The sequence below is a fragment of the Staurois parvus genome, unplaced genomic scaffold (assembly GCF_062004578.1).
Source record: "Staurois parvus isolate SC_StPar_1 unplaced genomic scaffold, SC_StPar_1.0 ptg000298l, whole genome shotgun sequence".
In the NCBI taxonomy this organism is placed as follows: Eukaryota; Metazoa; Chordata; class Amphibia; order Anura; family Ranidae; genus Staurois; species Staurois parvus.
Genome location: NW_028318094.1, coordinates 6,586,907 through 6,601,929, shown reverse-complemented (window position 1 = coordinate 6,601,929; position 15,023 = coordinate 6,586,907).

The following is a 15,023-nucleotide window of genomic DNA, read 5'->3' as shown; positions in this document are numbered from 1 at the left end:
ATATGTCAACAAAAGTTAGATTTTATTTCCATCATTTACACTTTCAAAATAACAGAAAACAAAAAAATGGTGTCTGCAAAAGTTTGGGCACCCTGCAGAATTTATAGCATGCACTGCCCCCTCTGCCAAGCTGAGACCTGCCAGTGTCATGGATTGTTCTCAATCATCGTCTGGGAAGACCAGGTGATGTCAATCTCAAAGGTTTTAAATGCCCAGAATCATCTGAGCTTGCCCCAACAATCAGCACCATGGGTTCTTCTAAGCAGTTGTCTAGAAAACTGAAACTGAAAATAGTTGACGCTCACAAAGCTGGAGAAGGCTTTAAGAAGATAGCAAAGCGTTTTCAGATGTCAATATCCTCTGTTCGGAATGTAATTAAGAAATGGCAGTCATCAGGAACAGTGGAAGTTAAAGCAAGATCTGGAAGACCAAGAAAAATATCAGACAGAACAGCTCGCAGGATTGTGAGAAAAACAATTCAAAATCCACATTTGACTGCACGATCCCTCCAGAAAGATCTGGCAGACACTGGAGTTGTGGTACACTATTCCACTATAAAGAGATACTTGTACAAATATGGTCTTCATGGAAGAGTCATCAGAAGAAAACCTCTTCTACGTCCTCACCACAAAAATCATCGTTTGAACTTTGCAAATGAACATATAGACAAGCCTGATGCATTTTGGAAACAAGTTCTGTGGACCGATGAGGTTAAAATTGAACTTTTTGGCCGGAATGAGCAAAGGTACAGTGTGGATCGAAAGTTTGGGCACCCCAGCTAAAAATTTGTATTAATGTGCATAAAGAAGCCAAGGAAAGATGGAAAAATCTCCAAAAGGCATCAAATTACAGATTAGACATTCTTATAATATGTCAACAAAAGTTAGATTTTATTTCCATCATTTACACTTTCAAAATAACAGAAAACAAAAAAATGGCGTCTGCAAAAGTTTGGGCACCCTGCAGAGTTAATATCTTGTACTGCCCCCTTTGGCAAGTATCACAGCTTGTAAACGCTTTTTGTAGCCAGCCAAGAGTCTTTCAATTCTTGTTTGAGGTATCTTTGCCCATTCTTCCTTACAAAAGTCTTCCAGTTCTTTGAGATTTCTGGGCTGTCTGTCACGCACGGCTCTTTTAAGGTCTATCCATAGATTTTCAATGATGTTGAGGTCAGGAGATTGTGAAGGCCATGGCAAAACCTTTAGTTTACGCCTCTTGATGTAATCCCCCGTGGATTTCGAGGTGTGTTTAGGATCATTATCCATTTGTAGAAGCCATCCTCTCTTTAACTTCAGCTTTTTCACAGATGGCATCAAGTTACCATCCAAAATTTGCTGTCTTCTTATAGCCTTCTCCAGCTTTGTGAGCGTCAACTATTTTCAGTTTCAGTTTTCTAGACAACTGCTTAGAAGAACCCATGGTGCTGATTGTTGGGGCAAGGTCAGATGAGTCTTGGCATTTAAAACCTTTGAGATTGACATCACCTGGTCTTCCCAGACGATGATTGAGAACAATCCATGACACTGGCAGGTCTCAGCTTGGCAAAGGGGGCAGTGCATGCTATAAATTCTGCAGGGTGCCCAAACTTTTCCAGACGCCATTTTTTTGTTTTCTGTTATTTTGAAAGTGTAAATGATGGAAATAAAATCTAACTTTTGTTGACATATTATAAGAATGTCTAATCTGTAATTTGATGCCTTTTGGAGATTTTTCCATCTTTCCTTGGCTTCTTTATGCACATTAATACAAATTTTTAGCTGGGGTGCCCAAACTTTGATCCCACTGTACGTTTGGAGAAGAAGGGGCACAGAATTTAATGAAAAGAACCTCTGTCCAACTGTTAAGCATGGGGTTGGATCAATCATTCTTTGGGGTTGTGTTGCAGCCAGTGGCACAGGGAACATCTCACGAGTAGAAGGAAAAATGGATTCAATAAAATTTCAGCAAATTGTGGATGGTAACTTGATGCCATCTGTGAAAAAGCTGAAGTTAAAGAGAGGATGGCTTCTACAAATGGATAATGATCCTAAACACACCTCGAAATCCACGGGGGATTACATCAAGAGGCGTAAACTAAAGGTTTTGCCATGGCCTTCACAATCTCCTGACCTCAACATCATTGAAAATCTATGGATAGACCTTAAAAGAGCCGTGCGTGACAGACAGCCCAGAAATCTCAAAGAACTGGAAGACTTTTGTAAGGAAGAATGGGCAAAGATACCTCAAACAAGAATTGAAAGACTCTTGGCTGGCTACAAAAAGCGTTTACAAGCTGTGATACTTGCCAAAGGGGGCAGTACAAGATATTAACTCTGCAGGGTGCCCAAACTTTTGCAGACGCCATTTTTTTGTTTTCTGTTATTTTGAAAGTGTAAATGATGGAAATAAAATCTAACTTTTGTTGACATATTATAAGAATGTCTAATCTGTAATTTGATGCCTTTTGGAGATTTTTCCATCTTTCCTTGGCTTCTTTATGCACATTAATACAAATTTTTAGCTGGGGTGCCCAAACTTTCGATCCTCACTGTATATATACTGTATGCTGTACATCACAGTATGGGCAATATGTGTACAATTACCTATGATGTATTCCTTCAGAGACCTTGCGAGTATAGAAAAATACCCATTGATCTGCCAGAGTTGCATAGTTGCCAGCCATTCCAAAAAATTTTCAGGTACACCTTTTTTGCTATGTGGTCACTGGTCATCCAGCCATTGTAGGCAGAGAATGTCTTAATTAGGGATGTGGCCTTTAAATTAGGCGTGGTTCTACAAAAGAGGCTTGTAATGTGAACAGATCTCTACATGCCCCCCCCCCCCCCCCACGGAATGCCTCCATACCCCTCAGCAAGCCTCCATACCCCCGGCACATCACTGTACCTTCCAGATAACCCCTGTACCCCTAGCACAACTTCACACCCCCCCTTAGCACACTTCAAGATCCCTTTGCAAATTGCTGCACCCCCACACACACCTCTGCACCTCCCAGCATCATTTGTGCCCCCCAGCATGCCTTCATACGTCCCCCTCAGCAGACCTCTGCACCTCCTGCACACCTCTGTACCTCCTAGAATCCTCTGTATCCCCCAGCATACCTCCATATGTCAGAAAGCCATTGTTCCCCCCAGTACACCTCTGCAACCCCCAGCACACCTCTGCCCCTCCCAGCATCCTCTGTTTCCACAGCACACGCCTGTAACCCCGCAATATGCCTTCATAACCCCTAGGACACCTCCACACCCCACAGCACATCTCTACACCTCCCCACGTCTACCTACCCCTCACACACATCTCTGTACCTCTGAGAATCCTCTGTATCTCTCCAGCACATCTTGGTATGCCCCAGTAATCCTTCATAACCACCAGCACACTTCTGTGCCCCCAGCACATCTATATACTCCACTGTATATCTTTTCACTCCTCACACTCCTAACACATCCCTGTACCTACTGGCATATCTCTGCACCCCCAACCCTTCCCCCAGAAGATCTCCGTACCACCTCTCCAACACACGCAACTTTACTTTCAGTATCCTCTGTACTCCTTTTCCTCCCAATACATCTCTACAACCTTATTTAAAGAAGAGCTTCTGTCACCCCATGGTCACTTACCTCTGCTTCACATATTGATTGGTAGCTCTGTAGTGCCTGGCATCTCCCGCCGCCCCTCCGGACACAGTGGAGAGGGGTGGGACCTCTGACCCGGGCAGGCACTGACTTCAATACTCAAGTAAATCGCTTGGCATGTGCACTGAAGTCAGTGTCTGCCCATGTCAGGGGCCCCTCTCTACTGTACAGCATGAACTTCTGGCCAGAGGGGCAGAAGGAGATGCTGGGCACTACAGAGCTGCAAATTAGATGCTTCCCCCCAACTCCACTTCATAGCGGGCACCACAGAGCTGCCGATCAGACACTCCACTCCTGTCCACTGCATAGAGAAAAGCTGGCCAGAGGTGCAGAGGGAGATGCCAGGCACTACAAAGCTACCGATCAATATGTGCATCAACTAACTATTATTATTTTTATACAGGATTTATATAGCGCCAACAGTTTGTTCAGCGCTTTACAATATAACGGGAGACAATACAGCAACAGTACAGTTCAATACAAGAGGGAAAGGAGGGCCCTGCTCCTTGGAGCTTACAATCTAGGAGGGAGGGGCTAGTGGTACAAAGGTAGTAACTGTGGGGGATGGACTGGTAGGAGGAGTAGAAGATTCCATTATTAGCTCAGGGCAGGATAGGCTTCCCTGAAGAGATAGGTTTTCAGAGATCGCCTAAAAGTGAGCAGAGTAGGCTATAGTCTGATAAATTGGGGTAGAGAGTTCCAGAGGATGGGAGAAGCTCTGGAGACGAGCATGGGAGGAGGAGACAAGGGAGCTAGGGAGCAGGAGGTCTTGCGAGGAGCGGAGAGTACGGTTTGGGTTATATTTAGAGACAAGATTGGTGATGTAATTTGGGGCAGAGTTATAAATGGCTTTATACGTTATTGTTAATGTTTTGAATTTTATCCGTTGGGCAATGGGAAGCCAGTGGAGGGATTGGCAGAGAGGGGTGGCAGATACAGAACGGTTAGAACTATTGATCCACACACTGCTTTTCCAGGACAATGCGGGGACACAGGTACGTGGAACAACTAATGCAAAATCGGGATTATCCCAGCAAATCCCACTCCCACTTTCAGATCTCTACCACATAAAGGTTAGACATGCTATATATGGGCTTAAAGGGCTAAATAGCCTCTTTGAAATATCACAGGAAGTGTGCAGAGGACACAAGGTAGTTCTGAATATCTGACAAGATCAACAGTTTTTATTTTTCCATTTATTAAACAGATATAACAAAACACTTCAAATGGCATCAAAAATATCAAAATTGAGTAAATAAGAGAAGTTCATTGTTGGGATTTACATACTCATCAAGTGTTGGTGGGGAGGGTGGAATCTGAGTCTTAAGCCAGGCTTACACCTATGCATTTTTTAGTGCTTTTTACGTTTTGCAGAAACACACATAGCTCCCAACTGTCCCTGATTTCGAGGGACTGTCCCTGATTTGGAACAAAGTTCATTTGTCCCTCATTTTGGACCGATCTCTGTAGTTGTATATAAAATGCACTTCTTATCTTTCAAAAAGTGTTTTGAAGTGCTAAACCTTTTATTCAATTTCTATATTGCTGCATTTGTAAATTTCTGTTTCAATCTTCTTATTGAATTTGAAATAACAATGAATCAGGAGAAAAGCACTAAAGTCTTGATCAAAATGAAACATTTATGTAAGACTTACACAAAGGTGACCCTAAGGAGAATACATCAAAATGAAACATCATTTTGATGTAATCTTAATCTCTGATTAAGTCATTGTTAATGAAAGAAATAGGCCTAGAATTAGCTACATCACTGGGGTCTTTGTGGGGTTTCAGGATAAGCGATATGAATGCCCTATTTGAGTCAAAATCCACAGGATGCCCCTCTTCAGTGGCGCTAAAGTAGTTTGTCAAAGGAGTGGCCAATAGTGGTGAACATTTTTTGTAATATAATGCACTAAAGCCATCAGGTCCAGTAGCTTTACCCACCGGGGTCTGTTTGATGGTCGACAAGACTTCTGTAACTGTAATAGGCTGTTCCATAAGTTCTCTCAACAAGGCTGGAATGGTGAGATTAGCCGTGAAGCCATCAAAGTCCTATTGGCTAGATACATTAACGGTTGTGTATAAATCCCGAGAAAAGGGCTGACAATTCTTGCAACATTAATTTGGGATTTTGTGTGAAGGAGCCGTCTGCCTTCCTAATCTTAGGGATATGGGGGGGCATTTGTAAATTTCAAAAGCCAGTAAAAAGGAATAGTAGTTGTAAAAAAAAAAAGCACTAAGGTTTAACTAATCATTTTTAAAATATAATTTCCCTGTAAGGGAAATAGGTGTCCCTCGTTCCCATCTCAAAAAGTTGGAAGGTATGGAAACACACTACAGTCCATTTAACATGGTTTCCTATGGGACATGTTCACATCTATGCATTTTCAGTGCTGCATTTTTGGTAAGGGTCAGGGATTTTTTTTTCCTGCACTGGATTGAAACACCTATAGGTGTGAACTAGGGCTAAAAGCTGATCTTTCATCAAACTGCAAGGTGTGCTTATTAGTTAGCCTTTGTAAAGAAACAGATTAGGAGAAAAGTTAAAAAATAAAGTTACTTTACACCAGTGGTCTCCAAACTGCGGCCCTTTGCTGGCCGTTATCCGGCCCTTGGGGTACTTTTCCTCCCAATTATATGAGACACTATTCCTACCGCTGCCACCAACAGTGGGACCTAATTTCTGCCACTGACACCAATGATGGAGCACTATTCCTCCCACTGACAGCAATGATGGGGCACTATTCCTCCCACTGACAGCAATGATGGGGCACTATTCCTCCCACTGACAGCAATGATGGGGCACTATTCCTCCCACTGATACCAATGATGGGGCACTATTCTACTTACTAGTATCAATGATGGGGCACTATTCCTCCCACTGACACCAATGATGGGGCACTATTCCTCCCACTGACACCAATGATAGGGCACTATTTCTTCCACTAGAATCAATGATGGGGCACTATTTCTCCCACTGACACCAGTTATAGGGCAATATTCCTTCCACTGATACCAATGATGGGGCACTATTCTACTTACTAGTATCAATGATGGGGCACTATTCCTCCCACTGACACCAATGATGGGGCACTATTCCTCCCACTGACACCAATGATAGGGCACTATTTCTTCCACTAGAATCAATGATGGGGCACTATTTCTCCCACTGACACCAGTTATAGGGCAATATTCCTTCCACTGACACCAATGATGGGGCATTATTCCTCCCACTGATGCAATGATGGGGCACTATTCCTCCCACTGACACCAATGATGGGGCACTATTCCTCCCACTAACACCAATGATGGGGCACTATTCCTCCCACTGACATCAATGATGGGGCACTATTCCTCCCACTAACACCAATGATGGGGCACTATTTCTCCCACTGACATCAATGATGGAACACTATTCCTTCCACTGATACCCATAGTGGGGCACTATTCCTCCCACTGACACCAATGATGGGGCACTATTCCTCCCACTGACACCAATAATAGGGCACTATTCCTCCCACTGACACTATTCCTCATCTTACTGACCACCAATCCTGAGGCCATGTTTATTCTCACCAATGCTGGGCCTGGGACATTTAATACCCCCACTGGACACAATCTGGCCCCCCTAAAGTCTGAAGGACAGTAAACTGGCCCTTTGCTTGAAAAGTTTGGAGACCCCTGATTTACACCATGATTTCCGCCTACAGCACCTGGCTGAGTGTGACATGGATTCTGGTGAGATCCTGGGAATGCTGGGAATTCTAAATCTCCTGACTGGTGGAGCCTCTTTCTCCAGGATTTGTGATCCCCGGTCGTTCCCAACATATGTATCGTAATGTCACAGAAGTGTACAATAACTATATATAACAGCCCCTAAAAAGGAAGAAAGAATAAAGAAAGAGATAAAAATGTGTAAACAAACTGCTACCTGTCATTCTATATCTCCTATCACTTAGCCCTAGTTCACACTAGATTGTGGTGTGGGAAACCTGTGATCCGTGCGCTTTTCCCACCATTCAAAATATCCTTGCGATCTGCAGCGAGTGTCAGTGCAATGTTAACGGAAACCCCAAACACAGATCGGAAATGCAGTGTGTTTGCCTGGACCAGATCGCATGATACAAAACTACCATGTGATCCTGTTGCAGTGTGTTTTCGAAAGTAGTGTATGATGTGGTGCGATTTGAGTCATTTCCAGCACCGCAGGGCACTGCACTGAATCACATCTGAATTGCACAGGGATGCAGTGCGCATTCCTATGCAATTCATAAGCAAGTTATAGTGTGAACCTCGCCTTACAGCGACTATAGCTGTGATAAGATGGGATCTGTATAACAGGCAGGCACAATGTAAAAGTAATTATTACAAATGTAAAAAATAGAAAAAAAAAGAAAGATTAAAATGAATAAAATCATTAAAATAATAAACTTGGGTTAAAATAGGTCAGCTTGTTAGCAGGCTACTGTTTTATCTTCAACAGATGAGTTAGTTAATTAGCATTAGGTCAATTCATTAATTTTTTAGGATTTTTTGTAATTATCAGTGAATTACAGCCATTGAACTGAGAGCACAGTACTGGAAATGCTTAATATCCAGAAATCTAAAAATATACCCGCTTGATTCTAGACCAGCTCTGACATCAAAACTTACTTACACATATTGTATTTGGGGGTTTCTTTATTAAGGATAATTAGCAGAAAATAATAGACGTGCAGAACAAAAAAAAATTTGTTTTGTTTTGATTTATTTAAATTTTTTTTTCTATTAAATTAGTTAATTGTTTTCGGAATTCATTCAGCTTCATTTATTTATTTTAAAATTCAATTAGAATTTTCTGAATTTGGTTGAATTCAATTAAACCGAATTGAAAAGTTCTATTGTTTTTTTCTATTCTATTTTCTTTTATTTTCTATTCTTTTTAATTTTATTATTTTCTATTGTATTCATTTATTTTCTATTCTGTTTTATTCTATTCTATTATTTTCAAAATTCAAATTTTGGAAGCCGGCGATATTCTTTTCTATTCTATTCAATTTTTTTTCTATTCTTTTATTTTCTATTCTATTCTTATATTGTCTATTCTTTTCTATTCTGTTCTGTTTTATGCTCTTCTTTTCTATTCTATTATTTTATTTTCTGTGTATTCTTTTCTGTTCTATTCTTTTAATTTTTTATTCAATTTTGGAAGGCAGCTCTATTCTATTCTATTCTATTGCTTTTCTATTCTATTCATTTATTTTGTATTCTATTTTATTCCATTCTTGAATTCAAATTTGATTAGAATTTTGGATGAAATTTTTTAAAATTATTTCAGATTTATTTAAATTTGTTACTATTGTCATTTGGAAATTTGGATACATCCGAATAACGAAAAAAAATCATCTGAATTTTGATTCAGAACAAAACGAACCGCACATGTCTAGAGAATGATGATTGAAAATGTTTGGAATAATAATAATCATACAAAATGCATTACACAACAAGGCTCTGTTCACAGTACACTCGAGTTCAATGTGACTTTCAGTGCGATCACATAGTTCGACCTTGAGGCGGCTTTACATGTGGCTAGCGTATTCTATGAAACCAAATCGCACCAAAATCACACCAGAGAGCAAGAACCTTTTTCAAAATCTCAGTCGCATTAATGAGAACCGGCACCATTGAACAGAATTCTTTGTCATGTCACTCTGTGCATCACAGAAATCGCACCAATGGGAACCGAGCCTAAACAAACTAGAACTAGAGTTATTTGCATGTTTTTCATTTATTCAGCTTAATTTAAGAAATATATTCAGGGTGCTTAAAGGTACCCTGAAATTATTTATTACATTATGCAGAATTAGAATGTTACTAAACCCATGACCCTGCATTTACTATATCTGATCTCCCACAGTACACAGATCATGGAAATGCAATTATTTTTGGAAAATATAAACTGCTAAATACCTTTTCTCATCAGTAGTAAATAGCAGTCTTGTGACTTTTATCAGTGTCCAGCAGAGCACTGGCTAAAGCTTGTAGGATGAGTTTTCATTCTCTCCTGATTGCCCTTTGAGGCTGCAGGTCCCCTGACCCTCTGTCTAGACAGTGCTGATTGGCCCTGTGCTGATCATATGCACTCTCCCAAGAAAAATAAAAACTGTAGCAACACACACAAAACTGAGCATGTGCAGCTTGCTCCAAAGGCTCTGTTCTATTAACAGATGGACTGGGGACAGTAGAAGAAGGGGAGGATCAGAGAAGACAGGATAAAACATCATTTTTACACAATGCGGAGGATTAACCCCTTAGGTTCCACAGTGAGTATAACAAGCATGCTTTACTGCATATACAGACTGATTTTACTGTTGTGGGTTTAGGGACACTTTCAACAAATTGCTTAAAATAAATTAAACAAATTACTAAATGAAGGTTTTAAATGTGCTTTCATTTGCAAAGAAGTTAAAAAGTTGTTGTTTAGTAAACAAGACCTAATAATCTGATCTAGTCACAAAGGTTTTAATAATTCAAATACGTGCAAAAAAAATGTTCTTTTATTTGCTTCCCTTTGGTCAGCTAAATATACCATTGAACATATTTTTATCTGTTCAATAAGTGAAAAAAACCTGTTGATCCTGCCAAAAAGGAGGGGTTATAGAGGTGTAAAGGAGGTGGGAGGGAGATGGAGAGAATTCTTTATTCTTTGTAAAGCATCAGAAATAAAGTAGGCAGGGCTGACACCACATGCTTTGGAATTCAGAGCCACTTTATTGTCAAAGAGGAAGGTAGGAGCACACTGATGTTGATTTACTAAAGCAGGAGAGTGCAGATTGTGGTGCAGCTCTGCATAGAAATCAGCTTCCATGTTTTTTTAGCAAGGCTTAGTTGAACAAGCTGAAGTTCGAAGCTGATTGGCCGCCATGCACAGCTGCACCACATTTTGCACTCTCCAGTTTTAGTAAATCTCCCCCACTGTATTTCTGGCACATCAACAGTTATTTTTCTGTACTTGCAGCATGTTTAACCACCTCCAGTCTGGCCGTTGTATATAAACGGACGGACGGTGGCATGGCAGGGTCGGTTGGCTGTTTATAAATGCCCCCCCCCGCACCCTGCTTGTGCGCGCTTCCTGGGAGCGCGCAGTGCCGCAATCCAGTGCCCGCTGTGTCCTCAGGAACACCGAACGTTGGACGGGACCTCTGTGCGAGGTCCCGATTATGTGATCACATCAGTGAATCAGTGATCACATGCAGAGTAGTAAGCAAGATGTCACTTCTGACATCATTGCTTACTATGTGTTAAATCTGTGAATGATCACAGAGGTCACATGGTACAAGGCTATTCACAACAGCCTTGTACCATGTGACAAGCTGTGACTAATCACAGCTCACTCAGTAGTTCTCAATGGCTGCAAAAATGCAGCCAGAGAAAGGAGAAATTATTGCTTTTACAGCCTTTATGGGTGTAAAAGCAATCAGTGTAATAAAAAAAAAATCTACTATGGTGACACTGTACTGCTAGGGTGACAGTATGTTAAAAAAACATAAATAATATATAAAAAATAAAATAAAAAATGTTAAAAAAAATTTAGAAAAATTATCATTTTTGGTTATAAACTAATTTGGGTTATTTTTTTTTTTACTAAAAAGATAACTGAATACATTTTGGCCAAGATTTATGAAGAAAAATTATTTATTTGCAAAATTTTATAAGAAAAACACTTTTTTTCAAAATGTTTGGACCTTTTCATTTACATAACAAAAAAATAAAAATCCCAGTGGTGAATAAATACCACCAAAATAAATTTTATCCGTCTCAAAAAAATCCTAAAAAATTCATATGGGTACAGTGTTGCATGACCACACAATTGTCATTCAAAGTGTGATAGCGCTGAAAGCTGAAAATTGGCCTGGACAGGAAGGGGGTGAAAGTGTCTGGACTGGAAGTGGTTAAGGTTGGGTAACAGGTCATGTGGGGGGGCAACCCTTTTTTTTAACAAGATTGTCTTACAGTTAGTGGTCCCTTTCATAGAAGGTGACTTCTCATTGATTGCAGTGGGTGACTGCACATCTCCACTCTTTCTACTATAATTTGAAATAAAACTCATACTAATTTTGCCTTCGGCACATGTCCTATATTTTCAGCCCCATGAGGGTGACTTTCTGAACAGTCTACCCGGCCTTTTGTCCTCTGTGTTGTATTTTTAGTCTCTACACGCTCTGGTTTGGGAGATTTAGTTTGAAATTCTGCAGCTCCCTCTACTGTATGGCACTTAGAGCACAAATCCGTTGGAAACAAGGACTTGGCAACACTTGCAGCTACAAAGCTCTGAACACTACATTACTGTAATCCTGTAATCAGGCTGATCAGAAGGAGTCTGCAGCAACATTCAGCTGGGTATCGTGCACAGATCTAGAGACGCCAGCAAGTGGCTTTAATTGTGAGCATCAAGCATTCTCTACGCAGTGCAGAGGATCACTGAAAGTCAACGTACTCTGCTAAGATGCAATGTAACTCTTTTGTCCCTGTTACAATGTAATACAGGGGTTTGACCTTTAGTCCGAGGAAGTATATAGACTTTATAATTGAGTCATGACGGCCTTTAAAGTTTTTTTTTTTTTTTTTAAGAAAAACTCTGGTATCCACTATTGATTTATATGTAATTGGGTGTTGGGGGAAAGAGAGATCAACATAAGACACTGATGTGGACACTTGCTAATGGAAAGGTTTGCATATTTTTACTTAAAGCGGAGCTCCACCCAAAAGGAGAAGTTCCGCTTTAACCCTAGGTTCACATCTGTGCAGGTGGTGCAGCTGCAGATCCTCATGAAAATCCATGCAGCTGCACCACCCGCACAGAGAAATGTGGACCAGTGGGCAAGTGCCATTAGTTCTAATGGCATGCCGCCCACACTGGAAAACGCAACCGTACTGGGATCTGAGGTTCACGTGCGGGCTGCATTTTCCAATGAAGTGCAGGGACTTCTTCCTGGCGTGTCAAGGGCACAGCAGTCCATTCAAATGAATGGGCTCTTTCACCCGTGTAAAACGCAGCCCGCATGGCCGCACATATGTGAACCAGGGGTAAGCCTTTGTCCCCCGCTCCCCATTAAGGCTTGCCACCTTTGGCCCATTTCCACTATGATCACCTAGGAGAAGCGGAAGTTGTCCTCCCCACCTCTCTCCCTGTAGTCTTCTGGGACACACGACAGGTTCCAGAAGACTACGAGGCCATTCACAAAGCGCAGCGCTACTTGCACATGCGCAGTGGGCACCCGGCTGTGAAGCCACAAGCTTTCACAGCCGGGTGCCCACCGGGGTGATTAACCATGTGTTAGCTCTGACACAGACATGGAGCTCTCACTGGGTTTAGACTTGGCTCTTCCACAAGCTAACAGAGTGACTGGGTAGAAAATGGAAGATATTAGGAGTGGAAGTGTGATCAATCCAGAGCATGTCATTTTGCACGCCCCCCCCCCAAAAAAAAGGTAATATAACTTCATTCGGGAATATTTTAAACCTTCCACCAGAGCCAAATCAGAGGCACACACAGTAAGTGGCCTGGGCTGTCCGCATAATAGTGTGAGAGGATGATTAATTACAGGCTTCTGCATCGAAGATTGTGCTGCTACCATAGCTCTAATTTATGCTGTTTAAAAAATGTCATTGTAAAGTTATACTTCAATTATCAGTGTCAATGTCTCTCAGCTAATAAAGTTGCTCAATAGAGGCCTGGTTCTGGTTTCTGCCAATGTACATACTAATTACTGTGTACATTTTTTTTAAATATATTTGTCTAATTACAGGTTTCATGAATGAAAAATGCCCAGACAGTGAACTCAAAGGGGACCAAAAGGCACTCCTAGTCAGGACAGATGTATTACATTGCAAACTAATTTACCTTAGAGAAACTGTCACTAAAACCCTCATGATGGTAGATGATAGTTCTCACATTTTACTGAAATTACTCTAGGCAGGTTGTGTAGCACTTGAGGTTGATTCTATAAAGGTTTAAAAAAAAAAACCCCTGGGGATAAAAGGCTGTTTTCACCACGCAGGGTAAATGAACAGGTTCACTTTAATGACAGTGCCACCAGCAGCTTATGGCTACTTTCCCCATTAACCCACTAGGCAACAAAGAGCTTACACAGCACCCTCACCCTGCCCTCATGTGACTTGATGCCTGAGAGGCCAGTAACAAAGCATAATTGCTTTTCACAACTTGAACTGCTGCCACATGGGCCCACCCAACATAAATCCATGGTCAGAAGTCCATTTGCTCCCACTGCTGTCTCTGAGCCTATGAGGAAGGAGAGAGCCTCTGCTCTCATGCACGTCTGGATCAAAATTTGAGGTCAGGTAAATATAGAGGAAGTGGAGGTGGTTTTTTTTTCAACCTTAATGCATAGAATAGATCAAGGTTTAAAAAAATAGATTCTGCCTTTAAAACTACTTTAACTCCCCATCCTGATTATGAGGTTTATTTACTAAAGTTGGAGAGTGCAAAATCAGGTGCACTTCTGCATAGAAGCCAATCAGCTTCCAGGTTTTATTGCCAAAGCTTAATTGAACAGCTGAGGTTAGAAGCTGATTGGCTACCATATACAGGTGCACCAGATTCTTAGTGAACCAGCTTTAGTAAATCCCCCTGTAGGAGTCTTAAGTGGCATGTTGAATGTCTTATAACAAATGTAATTTACTTCTTTTTCAAAGGTAAAATGAAGCTAGGAAGCTGAATTTCTCATCGATCTTGCCTGAGTTATCCTAGTGTTTGAGGGGGTGTGAAAGACTGAGCAGGGCCTTACAACATTTGCCTAGCTCGTGCAGATAGAGCATGTACTGTCAATTGAAAAGGCTGTGGGTGGAGCGAGGACAGTGCCAACATCTAAAACAGCAGCAGGGGTGACAACACTAGTGTAAAGGCTGATACAAACAGGTCGAATATCAGCTGGTTTAACAGAAACCAGATGACATTCAGCCAGTGTGTACAGCAGCCTTTCTGGCTTCTATCAAACAGGCTTGCTGGAAAACAAGCGGATGATCACCATCCGAGCAGTGCTTGCAGCCAATGGCTGCAAGCACTGACTGGTGTGTTCTGGCAGGGGGCCAGTCCCTCTGTCAGAACATAATAGCTCATCGAGGGATATCGGTGTACTAACATTGCATAGTTAGTATTGCAAGCTCCTCAGTGTTTTTGTGTTTTCGTGCAGCTCACTGGGTTGAACGGAAAAAAAACCTACCTACCTGTGTGTACCAAGCTTTATTTCAAAGCGGAGAAGACAGCATTTTCCCACTCTTAAAAGCAGCGCCTATCCAATAGGCGTACATTCAAATACAGAGCTCACGCTTACCGATACGGGTGACATATCCTATGGTTTAACCATAGTTCTATTTAGACAAAGGACATTTTTA